Source organism: Chrysemys picta, chromosome 1, assembly GCF_011386835.1.
Source record: "Chrysemys picta bellii isolate R12L10 chromosome 1, ASM1138683v2, whole genome shotgun sequence".
NCBI lineage: Eukaryota > Metazoa > Chordata > Testudines > Emydidae > Chrysemys > Chrysemys picta.
In genome coordinates, this window is record NC_088791.1 from 162,584,201 (window position 1) to 162,602,245 (window position 18,045).

Consider the following 18,045-nt stretch of genomic DNA (forward strand, 5'->3'; position numbering starts at 1 on the left):
ATTTTATTTGTAATATTCCAATTCTTGAAGAAATACTTGTTATTCATTCATTCAGATCTTGTATTTACCTCCTTTATATAGGGATGATGAAAGACATAACCAGATATCTGTTAAGAGCTACGTACATGGGAGGCAATACCTTCTTCTATAGGTATTAAGATACCTATAGAAGAAGACAACAAAAGTTAAACTCTCAATTCCATATTCTTTCCTTTATAGCAGAGTAGGCTGCACCCTGAAATCCATTTCAACAGTTTTTGGGAGCAGACAGCATCTCCTTTCATATACTCCATGAATGAGACAAAAAGTCTGGGACATATTTTAAAAGGTTTTGTTCTATTCAGGCACCAGGCAAGAGCCCTACACATGTTCAGTGAGTGCCACACCACCTCTTCTCTGCTAGAGTGGGGTTTAGTGTAAAACACAGATGGATGCTTTGGCGGATATGAAAGTCCAACACCACTTTTAGGGATGAACTTAGGGTGCAGGCTTGTAGAAACCTGTGGAACACTGTATGTGGGGGAGGGGGTTAATCATGAGCACCCCTAGGTCCCTGACTTTTCTGACCAACATGATAGCAACCAGAAATGCTACCTTCATAAAAAGATGTAGCAAAAAACAGGATGCCCGGACCTCAATCCAGGTTCAAGTTCCAGGGTGGTACTGCAATGTGTTGTATTATAGAACTCCAGGCACCTGCCTCCTTATAAAGACAGTTTCACCACCAGAGGGAAATTATAAATCAAACCCTTCAGGTAGCATGCAGTGACCGGGTGGGAAAATACAGAGTTAGGCTTCTACCAGAGAATGAAATGTGCTGATGGCCAACAAGTATACTCGGAAGGAGCTAATACATAGCCCCGAGTATTTCAAGGAAAGTGGTAGTTCAGTATGTCTGGGATCTTAGCTTGTGAAGGGTAAATCCCTTGCTGGTTACACCAAAACTTAAGTCTTTTCCATTTCATTTCCTAGCATTTCCTGGTATAGTCCTTCCTACTTCTACTCTAACTCTGATACCCATATAAATACCATGCCCTCATACGAAGCATGAAGTCCGTCTTTTGTCCTGGGTTATAGCTGACAGATCAGAGGAAGGTGAAAAAGAGGCACAAATTAAAGAATTTTGAGATCATGTGTTCTGTGGAAATTAGGGGGGCCCTACCTTTCTTAAACTAACCACATCCTGTGACATATAAGACAATCTTCCATTATAGGCAAAACTTCAGTGTGACATTGTGATGCTTTCTTGGGGTGCCCATGACTATGAGTTACCTTGTTACCCCCACTGCCTCCTCTCCAGATAGAGGAAGAGTTGCTTATGCTAGAATGAATGTCGGCTCCCAGAGACCAATAGTCTGTTAGCCAACCAAACAATCTCCTTTTACGGACTCTGCTGAAGAAATTCTCCCGTCCTAGGTATATGCGTAACCTGAAGTGCACTACACATAGGGACTATCACTCAAAGAACATCATGAGACTTCTGTAACAGAAATACTGCAAATTTCTAGTACAAACTTCTCAGCAAGATGTTCTCTTTTGATGTTTATGTACCTCTGGTGTATACATTTTAATATCAAAATATTAGGAATGATACTAATAAAAGCTCTGCAGTCTGAGGAGATCCTAATTAAAATAAAATTTTGCACTCATTTTTTGCAAAAGGTTTTCTCCAATTCTGTTTCTTTGAAGCCAAATTTTATTCCTGGTTTGCACCAATGTAAGTAGGTGTGGCAAGATTTTTAATCGATAACTGTCGGTGACTACCGATTTCAGATGATACACTAAAGAGATTTTAAAAATATCAATCTGTAACAGTCGCTGTGCTTGCAGGGATCGGGTGTCATCAGCCCTGCAGCCATTCAGGGAGCTCTGTGCACCCCTGCTGTCTTTGGAGCGAGTGGGGCCCTGACAGGAGAGCTGAAGAAGGCTGTCTGGGTTGCCTCAGATCTGGTGACACCCAATCCCTGCAGGCACAGGGGGCGGGAGGCAGTTACAGTCCTGGTAGGGCTGAGCAGAGACCTTCATCCAGGACTATAAGGAGGACGAGGAGCCCCCGGCCACAAGGGAGCCACCCCACTTGAGCCCTCTGCTCTGCTCCACCAGGACTGCAGCTTTCCCTGCACCTTGTACCTGCAAGGACTGGGTGTCACTGGCCCTGCGGCTGTGCAGGGATCCCTCTGCAGCTCCGTTGTCATGGGAGTGAGAGAGTGTGGCCTTCTCCTGATACGTCACCTCAACCTTCTCCTTACAGCTCAACCTGCTCCTTTCAGTCCTGGCAGTGTGTATGTGTGGGGGGTTGTGATAAATGAAATGGAGGGGGAGCTCCCTTTTACGGACCAACCCAGCCAGTTAGCTATAAAATCCCTCGTAGTAGCTGTTCTCTACTACCTGTAAAGGGTTAAAAGAAGTGAGTGGGCACCTGTCCAGGAGAGCCAATGGGAAGGCTAGAACTTTTTAAAAATTGAAACAAGACTCCCTCTTTGCCTGTCTGTGGTTGTTCTCCCAGAGTGAGGGGACAGGGCAGAACTATGCTGTAAGCAGCTTGAGGCCACGTATGAAAAATCATCAGGATTATACCTAGAAGCTACTCATTTAAAAGCCCAGATATGTAAGTAGATTAGGAAATGTCTAGGAAGACGGGATTAGGTTGATTCCTTTTATGTCTTTATGGCTTGTGGACTTCTCTGTGCTAACCCCAGGTGCTTTTGTTTTGCTTGTAACCTTTAAGCTGGACCTCAAGAAACTATCCTTAATGCTTAATCTTTGTAATTGCTCTTTTTAAAGCTAGCAATAGCCTGAGTTCCCAGATATATTTTCTTCCTTTTGTTTTTTAATAATATTTACCTTTTTTAAGAACAGAATTGGATTTTTGTGTCCTAAGAGGTTTGTGCACATGTTGTTTAAATAGCTGGTGGCAACAGCTGATTTCCTTTGTTTTCTTTCTCAGATCTTCCCAGGAGGGGTGGGTGAAAGGGCTTGAGGGTACCCCACAGGAAGGAATTCCCAAGCGCACCTTCCTGGGTTCTGAAAGGGGTTTTGCACTTGGGTGGTGGCAGTTTTTACCAATCCAAGGTCAAAAAAAAGCTGTAACCTTGGGAGTTTAATACAAGCCTGGAGTGGCCAGTATTAATTTTTAGTCTTTGCAGGCCCCCACCTTCTGGAATCCAAGTGCCAGAGTGGGGAATCAGCCTTGATGGGGTGTCTCTGCTTCACTGGGCTAAGACAACCACAGCCTCCCTCAAACTTTGTGTGCAGGTGTCTTGGGCCCCTTTGCCACAAAGGAAGCCCATTCAGCACTGCCTTATGCCCAGCCCTACCCCTCAAACTGTAAAAATGAAGATAGTTATAAACTGAAAAAAATCGTAAATGAAAAAAATCAATAAAAATGATCAAAATTAGAAAACATATATATTTAGGGTTGGCAGTTTTTCTAAGTGAGATTAGTTTGATCACAGTTATTAGTGTTACCTCTGATTGCACCAGTGTGAACACAGTAGAAGCTGGTCTGTATTTTCAGTCATGTTATGGAACAGTGGGAAGATGCCTTTTGTCTGAATATGTTTATGTTTCTTGTCATTTTAATATTTCTTTTAAAAGATTAATCAGATTTCAAGTTTTAAGTACAATTTTTAGCTTTTTACAAATATTTTTAGATCAGCTCAATTCTCAATTTATTTACATACAAGTAGAGCAGTGAGTCTCAAACTGTGGGTCGCGACCCCAAAGTGGGTTGCAACCCCATTTTAATGGGGTCACCAGGGCTGGCTTCTGCCCTATGCAGCAGGGCTCAGGTTACAGGCCCCCTGGCCTGGTGCTGAAAGCCTTTGGCTTTGGGCCCCCTGGCCAGGATGGTGGGGCTTAGATAGGCTCAGGGTCCAGTCCCCGTCCTGGGATCGTGTAGTAATTTTTGTTGTCGAAAGGGGGTCGCGGTGCAATGAAGTTTGAGAACCCCTGGAGTAGAGGTATTCATGAGTGTGCAGTGCTAGGTCTTAACTTTGTAAAATATTAAACTATTCATCACCTTCACTTATACTTATTGCAATGCTCCACTGTTCAGTTCACTTTGTTATATAAGTCAATTTGTACCTACAAGAATAAATTAGACCGATCACTTGTGTATGTGCCTATAGTTTCTGCAAAATGTAAACTACTTAAGTGAACCTCACAGGCAGAAAGAAACTTAATCTAACTTGCAACGGTGTGTAAGCGATCAGTTTGGTGAGGAGTTGTAATAAGAGGATAAGAGATTAACGAGAAGATTAGATGAAAGCAGGGAATACACTGCATAACAGAGGCTAGAAATGAGATTAATTAGGATAAAGTAAAGATGATTTATTATGGAGGGTGGAGGGGCTGGCTAGCTAGGCCATTGGTATATTTTAGGTGGGGTTGGGAAAGAAAAAACATTTGCTTACGGTGAATTTTCAGTTGTTCCTATTCGGTTTTAAGATAGTAAAAGGTAAAGTGGTAAGTCATGAGCACAAGTCAATCACAGAATGCCATTTACCATGGGGGGGGGGGGGGGGGATATTTAAAGATGAGCTAAAGCTGCTGACTCAGAATTGGATTTGTAACACTGTCAATTCAGGTTTGTTTGGATCAGGGGCTATGCTTTGGCCTCTCATAGAATTAAAGGGGCAGACACCCAGATCTATTTGAGCTGTGGTTGACTAAAGATCCAAGGATCGGGAAGAAGCAATATTACATTACCAATCTTTGAGCCAGCCAGGAGCCTGTTCATCCCCTGGGACAATATAACACATCTGCTGTCATTTACACCAACTGGTAACAGCATCAAAGGAGACATTTGAAAGTCCCCTACCACAGGGGAACCCCTAGTGGGCTGAGACTGTTAACACAGACCATGGTTTAGAGGGGATTCAAACATGTTATTTGGGGGTCACTATAAACTTTGGCTCCAGTTCCATGTTGACATTTCAGAGTTCTGGTGTGTTCAGATGACATATTTTTGTTTTGAAACTAGATTATTGCAATTTTCAACAGTTGATCATCACAAATTGATATCAAAAATGTAAAAGCAACAAAACCGGTTCTGTATGAACAATCCCAGTGATGCAGTGGTGTAGATGTGTACGGGGAGATTTTGGCAAACCATTAAAGTGACTGAAACCACTATGGCTTATTGTTAAAAGCAACCTATTAAGCAGTCTCAGCTTGACCAAGGCAGGAGGGGAGAGGGTTTGGGGTGCCACAGAAAGGGTGGCTTAACCCCGCGTCCTTCCTGATAAGAATTGTGTTGAAGTTGCTGATACATGCATTTTAAAAGAGCAGGATGTGCCCCAGGAATATCTATTGGGGTCTCAAGGCTGCAAACTCTGGAAAAACCCACACCTGGTTAATCAGTCAGAAGGAACCTCTTGCTTGACCATTGAAACTGCTTACTTGACAAGTTTTCTTTAAGGGACATGTCATTCTATTACTAATGTATAACTAAGGGGGGGAACGCTTGAGATAGTTGGACTCGTTTAGACTCTTTGACCCCGTGGCATACTTCACTTAACTCTGACATGCTTGATCCATGTGGCTCTTATTCTGAGTAGTCACTCCAATGACAACATAATCAATTATAATATCCTCACACCACATTTAGACATTAGATCAGAGGCAAAGTGCCAACTACTGATATACCAATAGCACCTCCGACAGCAACTGTATTTTTCCTGGAAGTTCCCATCTAAGTATTGACTTGGCCTGACAGTGGTAAGTTGGTGAAATACAATTAGCTCAAAAGTAAGGTATTATAGTTGCAGGTTAAAATCTGTATAGCTGTATTATCTGGGATTTCATCAAGTAATTTTAATTCTGTGGTTTATTGCCCTGAAAGTTGGATATTCATTAACATATTGCATTCCAAAGTAGAGATGAATGGGAATGGGTTTTTTCCACCCCTAACAAAGCTGGACAAAAATTAGTTTTTTTATTTAAGTTTTCCCATGAGTTTTGTTTTTTCAACAAAACATAAAAAAGCCAAATAATTTAATCCACCCCTCCCCCCACCCAAATTCTCCTTTGGAAATGTCACCATGTGTCTTGGGTGGGTTGTAGTTCAGGTTCATCATATTCCCATTCTCCCCTACTGGCTGGGCTCCATCTTGCATGCTGCACCACAATCTCCCCTCTTGTAGTGCCACTGCGATGCATCATGTGAGTCTCATGGCCAAGGGGCATCATGGGAGATGTAGTCCGATTAGGAGCTTGGCTCATTAAGGAGAATGGGGGCATCAGGTGCCTAAACTACATATGAGACACCACAGCTACATTTTCAATTATTAATTTTTACATTTTCACGTGAAAGGAACACTTTCCAGTTTCACACATTTGGTTTTTTGACTGAAAATTGAAGTTTTCTACAGAAAGCAAACACTTCTCAGGAAAAACTTTGTTTAGGTGAAAATCCATTTTTCTGTCAAAAAAAACCATTTGCATCTACAAAACAAAAGAGGTGATTATGCACTCATCTTAGTTCTTCCAGACAAATTTTTCTGCTTCTAATTTGTAAGTCTGTGCCAATCTGTAGAGCACTTAGATGGGATTTCTTGATAGCAAAATAATAGGTCATTATATTTAGAGGGTCATTTTTTTACTATTTGCAATTTCATTTGCAAAAGGCTTAAATAAATCTTATGAATTTGGGACCCAATTGCTTGGAAAGAACTAATAGTTTCTTCTCTCACATAATTTAAAATCTTCAGAAGAACACACTACATCAATCATATTTTCATGAGCAACAACTGAGAAACAACACATCTCGCCTGCTGCTTCCCACTTTTTATGACATGGGAAATTATTCAACTTCTCTACTCTGAGGCTTGCTGAAAGATGGGAAGATGGAGAGGCTTTTGGCAGCAGCTGTTAACCCACCTGCAGAGACAACTTCTGTCTCATTTCATCTGCTGAATTGCTCGAGCCACCAGACTAATGTTTACTTGTTCACAATTAAAGTCACCACATAGTCCCCTGAGATTCTTCGAGAAAGGAATGTCCGAGCTTTCAGGGCCTGAATTCCAAGCTATTCTCCTTGTTTAAATATTGATGACCATTTAGACTGAGCATATCCTGGAATGCTGAATGCTAATGTCAGGAAGCAATAAATCCTTAGTGAGAGAGTATACACAACCATTCAATATTAACATTTCTTCTATGCTGGGAGTACTAAATTGCATGTTTACTTGTTGTATTCCACATTATGATCATGTTCATAGGTTACCATCATTTTAATAGTTATATTCAGTACTAAGCCTGTATTTTTAGGGCATTTATTTGTCTAAAATGTAGTTGACCTTAATAGCAGCTGTTTAAGCAGAAAGGTATTCATTCTTGTCAAACTGTTCTGTCTTCAAACATATTTTGTTGTCAGCAGTATTTTTGGACCTTCTGGACTAATAATGGTGAAAATGACTCCTGTAGAAGTAAACTGACATGTTAACACAAAGCTAAGCTGTCCATATGACCTGTTGTTTTAGCTTAATAGTGTATTGGAACACTGAACACTCACTATTTCATCCCCTTTGTAAATTAGTTAAACAGAATTAACACAAAACTACATGTATTAAGTGTTTTTTGGCTCTTAATCAAGTTGAGAAGATTCAGGAACTCCAACAAGTGGTGAGGGATGTTACTCTAAACCCAGGGAGCAGTTAAAAAAAAAACAAGATACAAAGGTAATGAGCTAAGGAAAAAAATACTTCCTTGAAGCTTAGGAGTAGTGAACTATTTAAAATAAAATTATGTTTTTTTAAAAAGTGTACATGAACTAAATAATATTGCAGTAACGTATTCATGCAGCTGTATTAAGGCAGAACCCCTCTTAGGTTTTCTCCCTCTCTAGTTGTGACTTGTCTAAACTTTGGAATGCTCAAGTCTTCTAAATAGGAATTTTATCCATTTTTATACTGAGTTGCCTTGGATGACTCGGGCTGGATATAAAAGTAATCCTTCATATCTTATTTAATATGCCTTTTACTAGTTTCAGTGATGAACAAAACCCTCACTTAACTATAGAGAATAACTTATTTGCTTGTACATCTGTTTCACTCTCTTGGTAAATGTGCATTTGATGCACATTTTCAGCACAAACTGGGGCCGAACGTCTTCCTTTTGAAGTCAGTGGGAGATGTGGCATTGACATTAACAGGTGTAAGGTACTTCAGGTCTCCAGTCTCTCAGGTGAGATGGGGAAGCTTATTAGAAAATGTGCTTTATGGAGTTAACAAAAGTTTGTGTCAATCATAAAATCATGCCACAAGGTTACTTGGTTGTCTTGCAACGGGCCTGGGCTGAGTACGTTACAAGAGTTCACAAAACTGGATTGGTTTAGGGTTTTCCATTGGAACTGTGCAACCTCTCCTCCCCCCATGTTTTCTAGATACTTCTCTGGGTAGCTACAGGTTGAGGTGGCCAATCGATTAGAATCTGAAAACTGAAGATAAGCTTCCCACAACTTATGTGTAAATGAGTGTTCTATACCAGCAATCTCTGCAGAGAACAGAACGGTCACCTGCTGCTGCTATCTCCACCCTCCTGTGTGCAGCTGCAGTCGGGCCTCAATGCATGGAGTTGCCATTAGGGCCTGCTGTGGTGGCTGCTCCATTAAAGATGCTTCCTGCCCTGGACTGAAGTCTATGGAAATGTCCCTTGGGAAGCAGAAGCAGTGTTCAATTTAACCATGTTTTTTTCCTCATTGGCACCGTAATTGTTTAAAGTTGGTAGGCAAAGAATTGCACTCTCAGAAGTCTAGTAATGTTTAATAAAATTAGATGATGACATTTGGTACCCACCATGTGCTGGTAAAGTTGTGTGATTAATGAAACATCAATGTGAGGTCATTTATTCCTACTGAAGTTACTAAGGCTAAGTGACCTCATGTTGAAACTATCAAAGTTACTGGTGCCCTTTAAAAAAAAAAGGTATTTTTATTTGTTAACCTAACTTCAATTTCAAGGCAGCACTATTGGTAAAACAGGAAGAATTAATGTGGACAACAAGCTTTTTATGCACTGTTCCTAGTTTGTCCACTTTTTCCTTAATTTGTACTCCCTAAACCTGAAGCTGCTATTTTCTATATGCCATACCAGGGCCACCTGCACATTCTATTTTTTCCAGTTTCAGAGCAAAGTTATTGCTCATCTTGTCATACTGTGGTAACCCCTACAAGTGTCTACCAGGTGGGGGGCCTCTTTGTCCTAGTACTGCACAAACCATTACAGTCCTTACCCCAAAGAGCTAGAATCTGAAGTGTGCTGGCTGTATCAACCCAGCCCCAAGGAACATTAGAGCAATGAAATTTAACATACAGTTCCTTTTACCAAATTAACAGGCCAATATGTGTTTCTTACTGTCATCGACCAGACGCAAAACCAAGTTTTCACCTGAATATCATATATCATAGCCTCTGTACTGCTGGCCACCTAAGAAGATTTTCCCATAGCTCAATTTATGGGAGAGCCTGGGCTTTTGGAGCTTGATGTTCTGTGTTTCTGTCCGGCTGGCACTGTGTAGTTCAACTTGGCTATAGTGCACAGAACAGTTCTAATTCCAGTTCCTAAATATATTTGGATTTTCCAAAATAAAACATGAAATTGTGTTATTGCCATAATTCTCTCTCCCTGTCTGTGAACTGGAACAAGAGCTGCACTGGTGAGTGGAAGACTAACTGTAGTATTTCTAACAAGCAATCAATCACAAGCCTTCATTTTATCTTAAGCCAGCTCAACATGACAGAAAAGATGAATAGTGACAAATGCTGAAAAGCATTATTACTAGGTTGGATATTAACTATTTGTTATCTGAACTCTAACTCAGTGGAAAAAAAAATCTATGGATGGGATTTATCTCAAGAAAATTGGCCAGCTAGTATGACATCTACATTACCTGATTTTTTTTTTTTAAGAACTTAGCATAGCTTTAATAAAATATCCATGCTGAATGAGACACTTTTACCAGTCTTTGTTAATTTCTTCTCTACAGGACAGGCTAATATATCTGTGTTATCAGACAATGTCTTTCAGAATGCAAACAAAGCCATTCCTAGTAGGATCCAGACCCAGGCCTACCACGTCTCAGCTGTTTGCTGGGTAACATAAGGTACTAGTGAAGAATTTCCAGTCACACAGTGAAGCCCTAATTATTCCTTTGAGTTCGCACTGCTCTCTCATGTTCCAGCAGATTGACTGCTCAAGTTGCTCTTTCTTGCCTGCATCTGACTTGAGGCTTAGCTGTCAGTCTGCTGCAGGAGGGGACGGAGGTGCATGACAGACTTAACAAGAATGCAGAAGAGCATTTTGTGCCTCTGATGTTTAATCAGCATTTCTGAAATAAACCCTTACCACCAGCAGAAGGTTATTATTGAGAAAGCGTGCCCCTGTGAACTAGGTTTCCGACGACTTTTGTTCTGGGATCCTGAGTTGATAATTAAAGCTTTTCTAAAAAAAATTTTGTAGGGCTTCCTACTTTAATGTTTTTCAATTAATAAATAAAATTAATGAAACTATACTTTTTACAGATGTTTGGAAACTAAGCCTCTTCTGAGGTGAAATGATTTGATATCCTCAGTCAAAATGCACCATATAATGGTAAACATTTTCTTGTTAAGAGCTCCATAGGCAATAGGCCATAATTTGTTCGTGTTCTAAGTGAAAAATGACCTGTTGTGGGTAGGAGAAGGCATCAAGAAAATGAAGCCGGTGTTTGAACTCAGGTGGTATAAACTGTCACATTTCTAACCTTCAGTTAGTTAATGCAGAATTCTACATTCTTACCTCTTTAAGCAAAATATGTTAATACTGAAATCCAATTCACACACTCCTGTCAGGTTTACGAGTGTTTCCCTAGCTGGTCAAGCCACTGATGGTGCCAGAATGATTCCCTTCTTAGTGACCTACCACCTGTAAGCTCATTCTGAAAGAGTTTGAAGGAGTGGTTCTCAAACCAATTTTTTCCTGTGGCTGCATCGACGGTTACAGGAAATTCACAGTGGCCATAGTTTTGAAAGTTAAAATATTATACTAGTGACAATCTAGTCACATGGTTATTTGGAAGTATCATGTAAATAAAAATAATTAATCTTTCCAATGTAAAGAATAATATGTACACTTAGTAATACCACAAAAGTTACACAGTTATTACTAACCATCGATTTCATTTGCTATAGATTTGATGAATTCGTCATCTGAAAAAGGGCTGCGAAGCTGCCTAATACAATAACTCACGTGGAGTGTAGCCAGACATAATTTGTCATTTGGGGAATGAAAAGTCCTTCAGTCTCTTTTGTTGTTGAACTATTTCACTTCTGGTTTTATCCGAGAGCTTTTTATGGAGAAAATCACAACAATTCTTCCTCTACTGCTGATTCCTGAGTTTTATAATGATGCTGCATAGCGCACAATATCATCTGATGAATTTCTGCCTTACATATTGCACAAATGACAATTTCAGATGAATTTGTTTCCAACACTACTATATGCTTCTCTTCCCACTCAACTATTAAATACCTTGTATTTGTTAAAAGTACTCTAAGGAGTACTTGTGGCACCTTAGAGACTAGCAAATTTATTTCAGCATAAACTTTCGTGGGCTACAGCTCACTTCTTCAGATGCATAGTCTCTAAGGTGCCACACATACTCCTGTTCTTTTTGCAGATACAGACTAACACGGCTGCTACTTTGTAACCTGTATTTGTTGTGTAAGTCTCTTCTGCACTTTGCAGCTGCTTACATGCCAGAATGACCTGTGTCACTCATATTGGGTTTAGTGTAAGATGGTCACTTCTGAGCTTCCTTTTTAGCAAAACAGTTTCATATAGCCATAGTATCTCCATAGTATCACACAAAAAATCTGAGCTCTTGTGGTGGGGGCTGCCCGAGCCAGTGGGTTCCTCCCAAATGGAACTTTTCGGCAGACTTATGGTGGCCACACACTCAGGCTGCTCCTAGGGCCTGTCCCCGTCCCCTGTTCTCCAGCTTTGACAGGCCATGTCCCTATGCTCTCTCACTTCTAGTGACTGCAGCACATGCAATGTACTACACCTCTGCTCGGTGGCCAGTGTTGCCAGTCTTGGAGCTGGTTTGAGACTCAGCTTCCCAGCAGCACCACACGGCCTCTTCTGACCAGCAACTTCTGGCTTCTGCCTGGCTTCTCCTCTACAAGCTGATTATCCCAGAACCTTGTCAATCAAGGCAAAGGGGGTGGAGAAAGAGGGGTGGTTCCCTCCCATAGCCAAAGGCAGCCACCCTACTACACTATAATGAAACACTACCAAGCCCACCATGGGCTTGGGCTGCTGCAGAGAGCAGAGCTTGTGGCCACAGCAGGGAGCTTGGGGAAGAGGCTTTCAGACCCCAAAAGTCATGGTGGCTGAACATGAAGTCCCTGGTGGCCACACACAGCCACCATGGCTGCACTTGAGAATCACTGGTCATATATTGTGCAGCACATGCAGCATCTCTGTCTAGCTTTCTCAGTGTTGATTTTACTCCTCTTTGTAAGAGGACTGGTAACCTTGCAATGGACATGTTCTAACTGACATCTTTCTGCCAGATTTCTAGTGGGGAAATTCTTTTATGTTGTTTTGCATTTTAAGCCCTTAATTGAAGTTATCACAGCACTTTACAAACATTAAGCCTGACAACACCGCTGGGAGGTAGGTAAGTATTGCACCCATTTTACTGTTAGAGAACTGAGGCAAAGCAACCTGCTCAGGGTGATACAGTAAGACAGTATCAGAGCCAGGAAAGTTAACATGCCTGACTTGCAAGTTTTTGTGCTAACCACAGTCCTCTGCCCTAACCATTGAACAATGCAGACCCAGTGTTGAGTCCATGAAAACATTTGTGGGAGCAGTAAATTTGAGAGTACGGTGTTTCTCAAAAGCTCAAAGTCAGCAAAATAATTTGTGACCTGGTGCTATAATGAGAAACCACTCCAGGAATGATCTGAATCTACTGATGTAGACTGTATGTTCATAAAAAAATTTCACTGTAAATACATGTATGTTATTAATAGCCTACATTTATTGCATTTATGAAATTAAACTTACATTGCTCTCACATAAGGGATCATACACTCAGTGAAAATCTCACCATAAATATTCAACATTGTGAGAGGAGAATTTTTATGCACATACTCTGTAGTCACTAAATTGCAATGGGAAAACCCGAGGAGATGAATCACAAAAGATTGATGGTCTCTATCTTGAGTCACTTACATGGGATTTTATCTTGAAACACTGATGTATAAGGTCATTTAGCTTTACATGAAGGTTTCTTTTTGTTTGTTTTTCATCTAATTTAAAGAAGTTTTAGAACTTTTAGAGTCAGAGCAAAACAAGATGCTGCTAAGTGTTAACATTAATGAGGATGGCAAAAGCAAATGTAGTATTTTATCCATAATCATAAACTATCAGATAGACACATCAGTGCCAATTTTGTACAGACTAATTAAATCTGATGGTGGAGCTCAATTGCATGATGTAAAATTCTGTACATTTCTATGCATGAGAATAAAGTAAAGAGATCCAAGTCACCTCATGGTCCGTAGTGCTTCTATAAAATGTTTTTTTTATTCACAGACTCTGGACAGCAGCAGTGCATATGTCCAAGATACACCATGGCTGTGTCCTAACTGGCAGTGCTTACAGGCAATCTTGTTCTGGCTTACAAAGGAATTTACAGTCCATATGAATTCAGTCCAGGGCTCAGTGTCCAAGCCTGTTTGTGAGGATGTTTGTTTGGTAATGTGGAAACATCTTTGACAGAACCTGGAGTCAGTTAACTCATATTTCATATGACACTCAACAGCTGTTATTAACAACCTGGGAAGACCTCAGTTGTGTGACCTACAGGCTTAAGACAACATTGTGGTTTATATTTTGATTAAGTTAAATATAGAAGTTGATGGTATTTAGCAATGACTCAGATATGGTTAATAAAAAGAGTGGAGGGCTAATAATGACCTAGAATTAGGGCAAAAAAATATTCCCCGGCCACCTGTTATATTTTAAATCTAAACAATTTTGCTAAAGCTGCATTTCATAGCATTTCCTATTTCTGGTTTTCTTGTTGCTTATACAGTTTGGTGTATGTCAATTTTTGTTGTTAAGTGTATACCAAAAATAGTAGGGTATACAAAAGAGACTTAAGATTGCAGTAGGAAACTAAGTTTCCTTTTCCAAACTTTCTTTTGAATAACTTCTTCCATTTAGTGTCCTTTATTTAAAAAAATTACTGTATTTCCTTAGCGTTTAAATTATCTTCCAGTAAGGCTTTGACACTGTTTCTGTTTTTAAACTACTGGGGAGACGCTTAGGCCCTGGAGCAATGGTACTATGTAAGAATCTAAATTAAAAAAAACTGGATTATAAATGACTACTTCACTGAGGGGATGGAGGTAGAATTGAGACAAGTGTCATCCCATTTGTTGCTTCATTTGTCTGGAGAGAGTTTTCTGCAATGTTGGGCTTCTTACTGCTCTTTTATGATGCATTAAATTAATGTAATACATTTTCTGCTTGCATTTAAACATAAGCAGCATCAGGTTTTGGCTTCCCTCTTTTATGGGGGTTACAGGACCTGTCTGGAATACTGTACATCGCATCATGCAAAGTGAGATACAGTCTTAGTCTAGGTATGAAACATTAAGTGATAACAATTAAAATCATCACATCACCACTCAAATGGATTCAGGGAGAGCTCAAGCTCAGCTTTCAGACTTGTGTGTCATGTCATTCTCTGGGAATCTTGTGGAAGGTTGTCAATGTCATATATATACACATCGCACAATCTCCCCTATGGAACTTTTCCCAGCAGCAGCCCCTGTGTTTTTTGAGTTAGACTGACAGCAGGGGCAATTCTACAATCCTTTCTGTAACGACAAAAAAACCTGGTAAGATTGCGTTAGTCTGCTTTACTTTATAGCCTTAATCTGATTTTAGAAAGTTTTGCCAAGTCTAGATGTGCAGAAGGAAATTTCCTCGAAATTTCTCCCCTGTCTCCAACAAATATTTTAAAACCTTGTCTTGAGATTTAACTCAGAAAGTTTAAACAAGAAAAGGTGTGGGGGGGAAGACTTTCAGGAAGTTATAAACTCTGGATAAAGGATATTTTAACACTCCTTTTAATGTATTTCTTGTTAAGTTGCAAGAGACGTATATATTAACACTCACAACATTCTCTATGGAAAGTGTTCCAGTGTGGGAAACAAATAAGAAAGACATCATAGCTGATACTATTTTTAGCTGGATGACCCAAACTTCAGAAACCCACTTAGTTGACCCCATTTAGTCTTTCCTTACACTAAATATTACTATTTTCTACAGTAGGAGTCTAGAGTATTAAGCAGTACCATCTCTACTGGGATCACTGCAAAGTATTATGAAACTCTACAGAACTAATGCTCAGTGTTGGAATAATTCCTATTGTTTTCTGCAACAGTCTTTCTCTTTCTCAAATACTGCTTCACTGCCTTTTCACTTGGACTTTTTTCTCCTTTGTGATTATTTTTTGTCAAGGAAGGGGTTTACCTCTATCCACATATCATATAACATGGCGTTCAGACAAACATTATCCCATAAGCATGGGGCTTGATATCAGACATTCTTTACGTGTTACTGCAAACGAACATCATGCCTGTGCACCTCTGTTTCTCTAACCCTACCATTCCGCTGGAGCATTGATCGAAAAGTTAAATAAATGATACTTCACTTTTTTCCTAAAAAGTCAAACTGCAGCCATCTTGTATGTATTCATTAAAAGTTCCCTGAGTCAGATGATCTTGATGCCAAATGCTAATGAATCCTGCATACTTCTCCTAACTTGGTTTAAGATTTGGGGATTTGATGGAGTATCTTTCAAAGGCAAGACGACACTGCTAGATTAAGTAATTCAGGACTCAGACAGAGAGCCAATCTAAACTGTTGTCCGTCCCCCTTTATGTCCTGAACAACTTCAACTTACGCTGTCAGCTTTTATACTGTACCTAAAAGAGCTTTCAATAGCAACTGCAGTTGAGACAAGAAACCCTCCAAATCTCATCACTACTCAGACCTGTAGTTGACAGATTTATTGGGTAAGAACAGAATTAAATACAGAGGAGTCACTTTTAAGGGTATGGCTCTCGTGTGCCCTGTTGTCAGCCAGAATTCCAGCATGATACACAATGACAGGAGACTCTTCCAAAGAAACAATCTGTCCAACTCAAACCTCCCTAGTCTTACCCTATTAGAGTGAAATCATCAAAGTCCACAAATTAGACAAACAATTCTGTGGAGCAGGATTAGCAAGTGTTTTTTTGCAGTAGCAGTGAGCTCAGTGCTTAATTTGTGCCAGGGTTTGCCAGGACTGAGCCCCGGCACCTCTAGGCTCGGCAATTCATAGCCCCGGCCCCTCTGGGCTTGTTGCATCAGTTATGAAAGTAAAATAATTGCTTGAGCCCCAGCACTTCTTACATTACAAATTATGCACCGCGTGAGCTTTAAAAGACCTGCCAACATCCCACAGATAACCCAAAATCAAGACAATTCTGCTAATGTACCAATATTCTATGAATTTCTGTTCCCACAGTCTTCATTACTACAGATATTAGCATGAAAACAGGATATTTGTCAGTTAGGAGACAGGTGCACAACTTTGCAATTTCACTTCACAGAGTATCATGTACCTTTTTTCTTTGGTTTTATTCTGGCTCCTCTTTAATTGTGGTTTGAGTTCTGAGTTTATATGAAACTAACAATGACTACAAATATGATAAACACCCAACAGCTGAGTTTCACTCCTTTGCATCAAGGCTAGGCAAGATCACAAATTCCTCAAAAATTGCGGCAAAGCCATGTCGTCCTTGAGCCTACAAGTTCCTTCTCAGCTGCATGATATTCCCATTAAATCAATTAGTTCCCATAGGAAACACCACTTCCTGCAGAATATGTGGAATTTCAAGGATCTGAGAATAGAATTGGGGGAGAAGGCGTGGTGAATGAGGTTAGTCTGTGAACCTTAGCTAACCTTTCAACAATATGGCCTGTAGTTTAACTCATAAGTAGCTAAGTTTCACATTTTGCTGCATTACTTAGTGCAAAACATGTCAATGTCATTAGATTCTGAACTGATAACACATGATAACCTAACAATCTCTTACCTGGAAGTTAATGTAGATCCCAATTTGCTGCTATCGCACCACTATATTCATTTTTCATTTGCATAGGTGATTATTTTATGCAGATAAACATAAACCCTGTCATATTGGAAAGATCTTCTTTAGGTTCAAGCATCTGTCTTGGGCAAGATACCTGTAGAGTGAAAAATGAAATAAAATGCAAATATTGAAGCTTAAAGTTTGGGAAACGCTTTTTGCCTTTTCAGTCTCAGATAAGGAGAGTCTGGAGAAGGCACCCCCAGGTATCAAATCCCTTCACAGAAATATGTGAGTTTCATTTTAGAATTCAATGAGAACGGGATGCTGCTTATCATTCTTATTTAGTTTATTTTAGTTGTCTGGTCAGTTTACTCTGTTTACTTCTTTTAAAAGAAATTTTCATGTTTGTTAAGATTTTGATGGTGTATTTTTACACTCCATTTCGGAGGCCTATAATGCAGATGAAATACATGTGTAACCAACAATGCAGTAACTCAATTTCTAACCAGTCCATTTTTCAATCGTCATGCATAGAGGACCAATCGTGCTTCCTGCACCACTTCAAGTACTTTCAGCCCTGTTGTTGATTATTCTAAACCCTCATCTTTCTAGTGACTCAGTTCTTCATTTCTGGAGCGTGCCTTGTTGGATATGTCTACAGCAAAGAAAAACCTGTGGCTGGCTCATGTCAGCTGACTTGGGCTGCAGGGCTTTTTCATTGCTGCTTGGGCTGGAGCTCTGGGACCCTCCCACCCTACACAATGAGCAGTTAAGTACTCAAATGTCATGAAAATACCTGAACAAGTTTTTCCTCTGTGTAAGTCCACTTTGTTCAGTGACTTACATATGACATAGATTTAGTCCAGTACACCTGTGACAATGCCATATGGATTATATGAAAC

General features: G+C 40.0%; 1 long non-coding RNA gene across 4 annotated transcripts in view; it reads right to left on the minus strand.

Annotated features, from left to right (window-relative positions):
- The window catches only part of LOC112059669 (uncharacterized), a 167,316-nt gene that overhangs the window by 88,834 nt on the left and 60,437 nt on the right, over positions 1–18,045 (minus strand). For all 4 annotated transcript variants that reach the window (XR_010599601.1, XR_010599603.1, XR_010599598.1 and 1 more), the window contains one exon: positions 17,147–17,297. This is a non-coding gene — a long non-coding RNA (uncharacterized LOC112059669). The remainder of the gene's footprint in view (positions 1–17,146; positions 17,298–18,045) is intronic.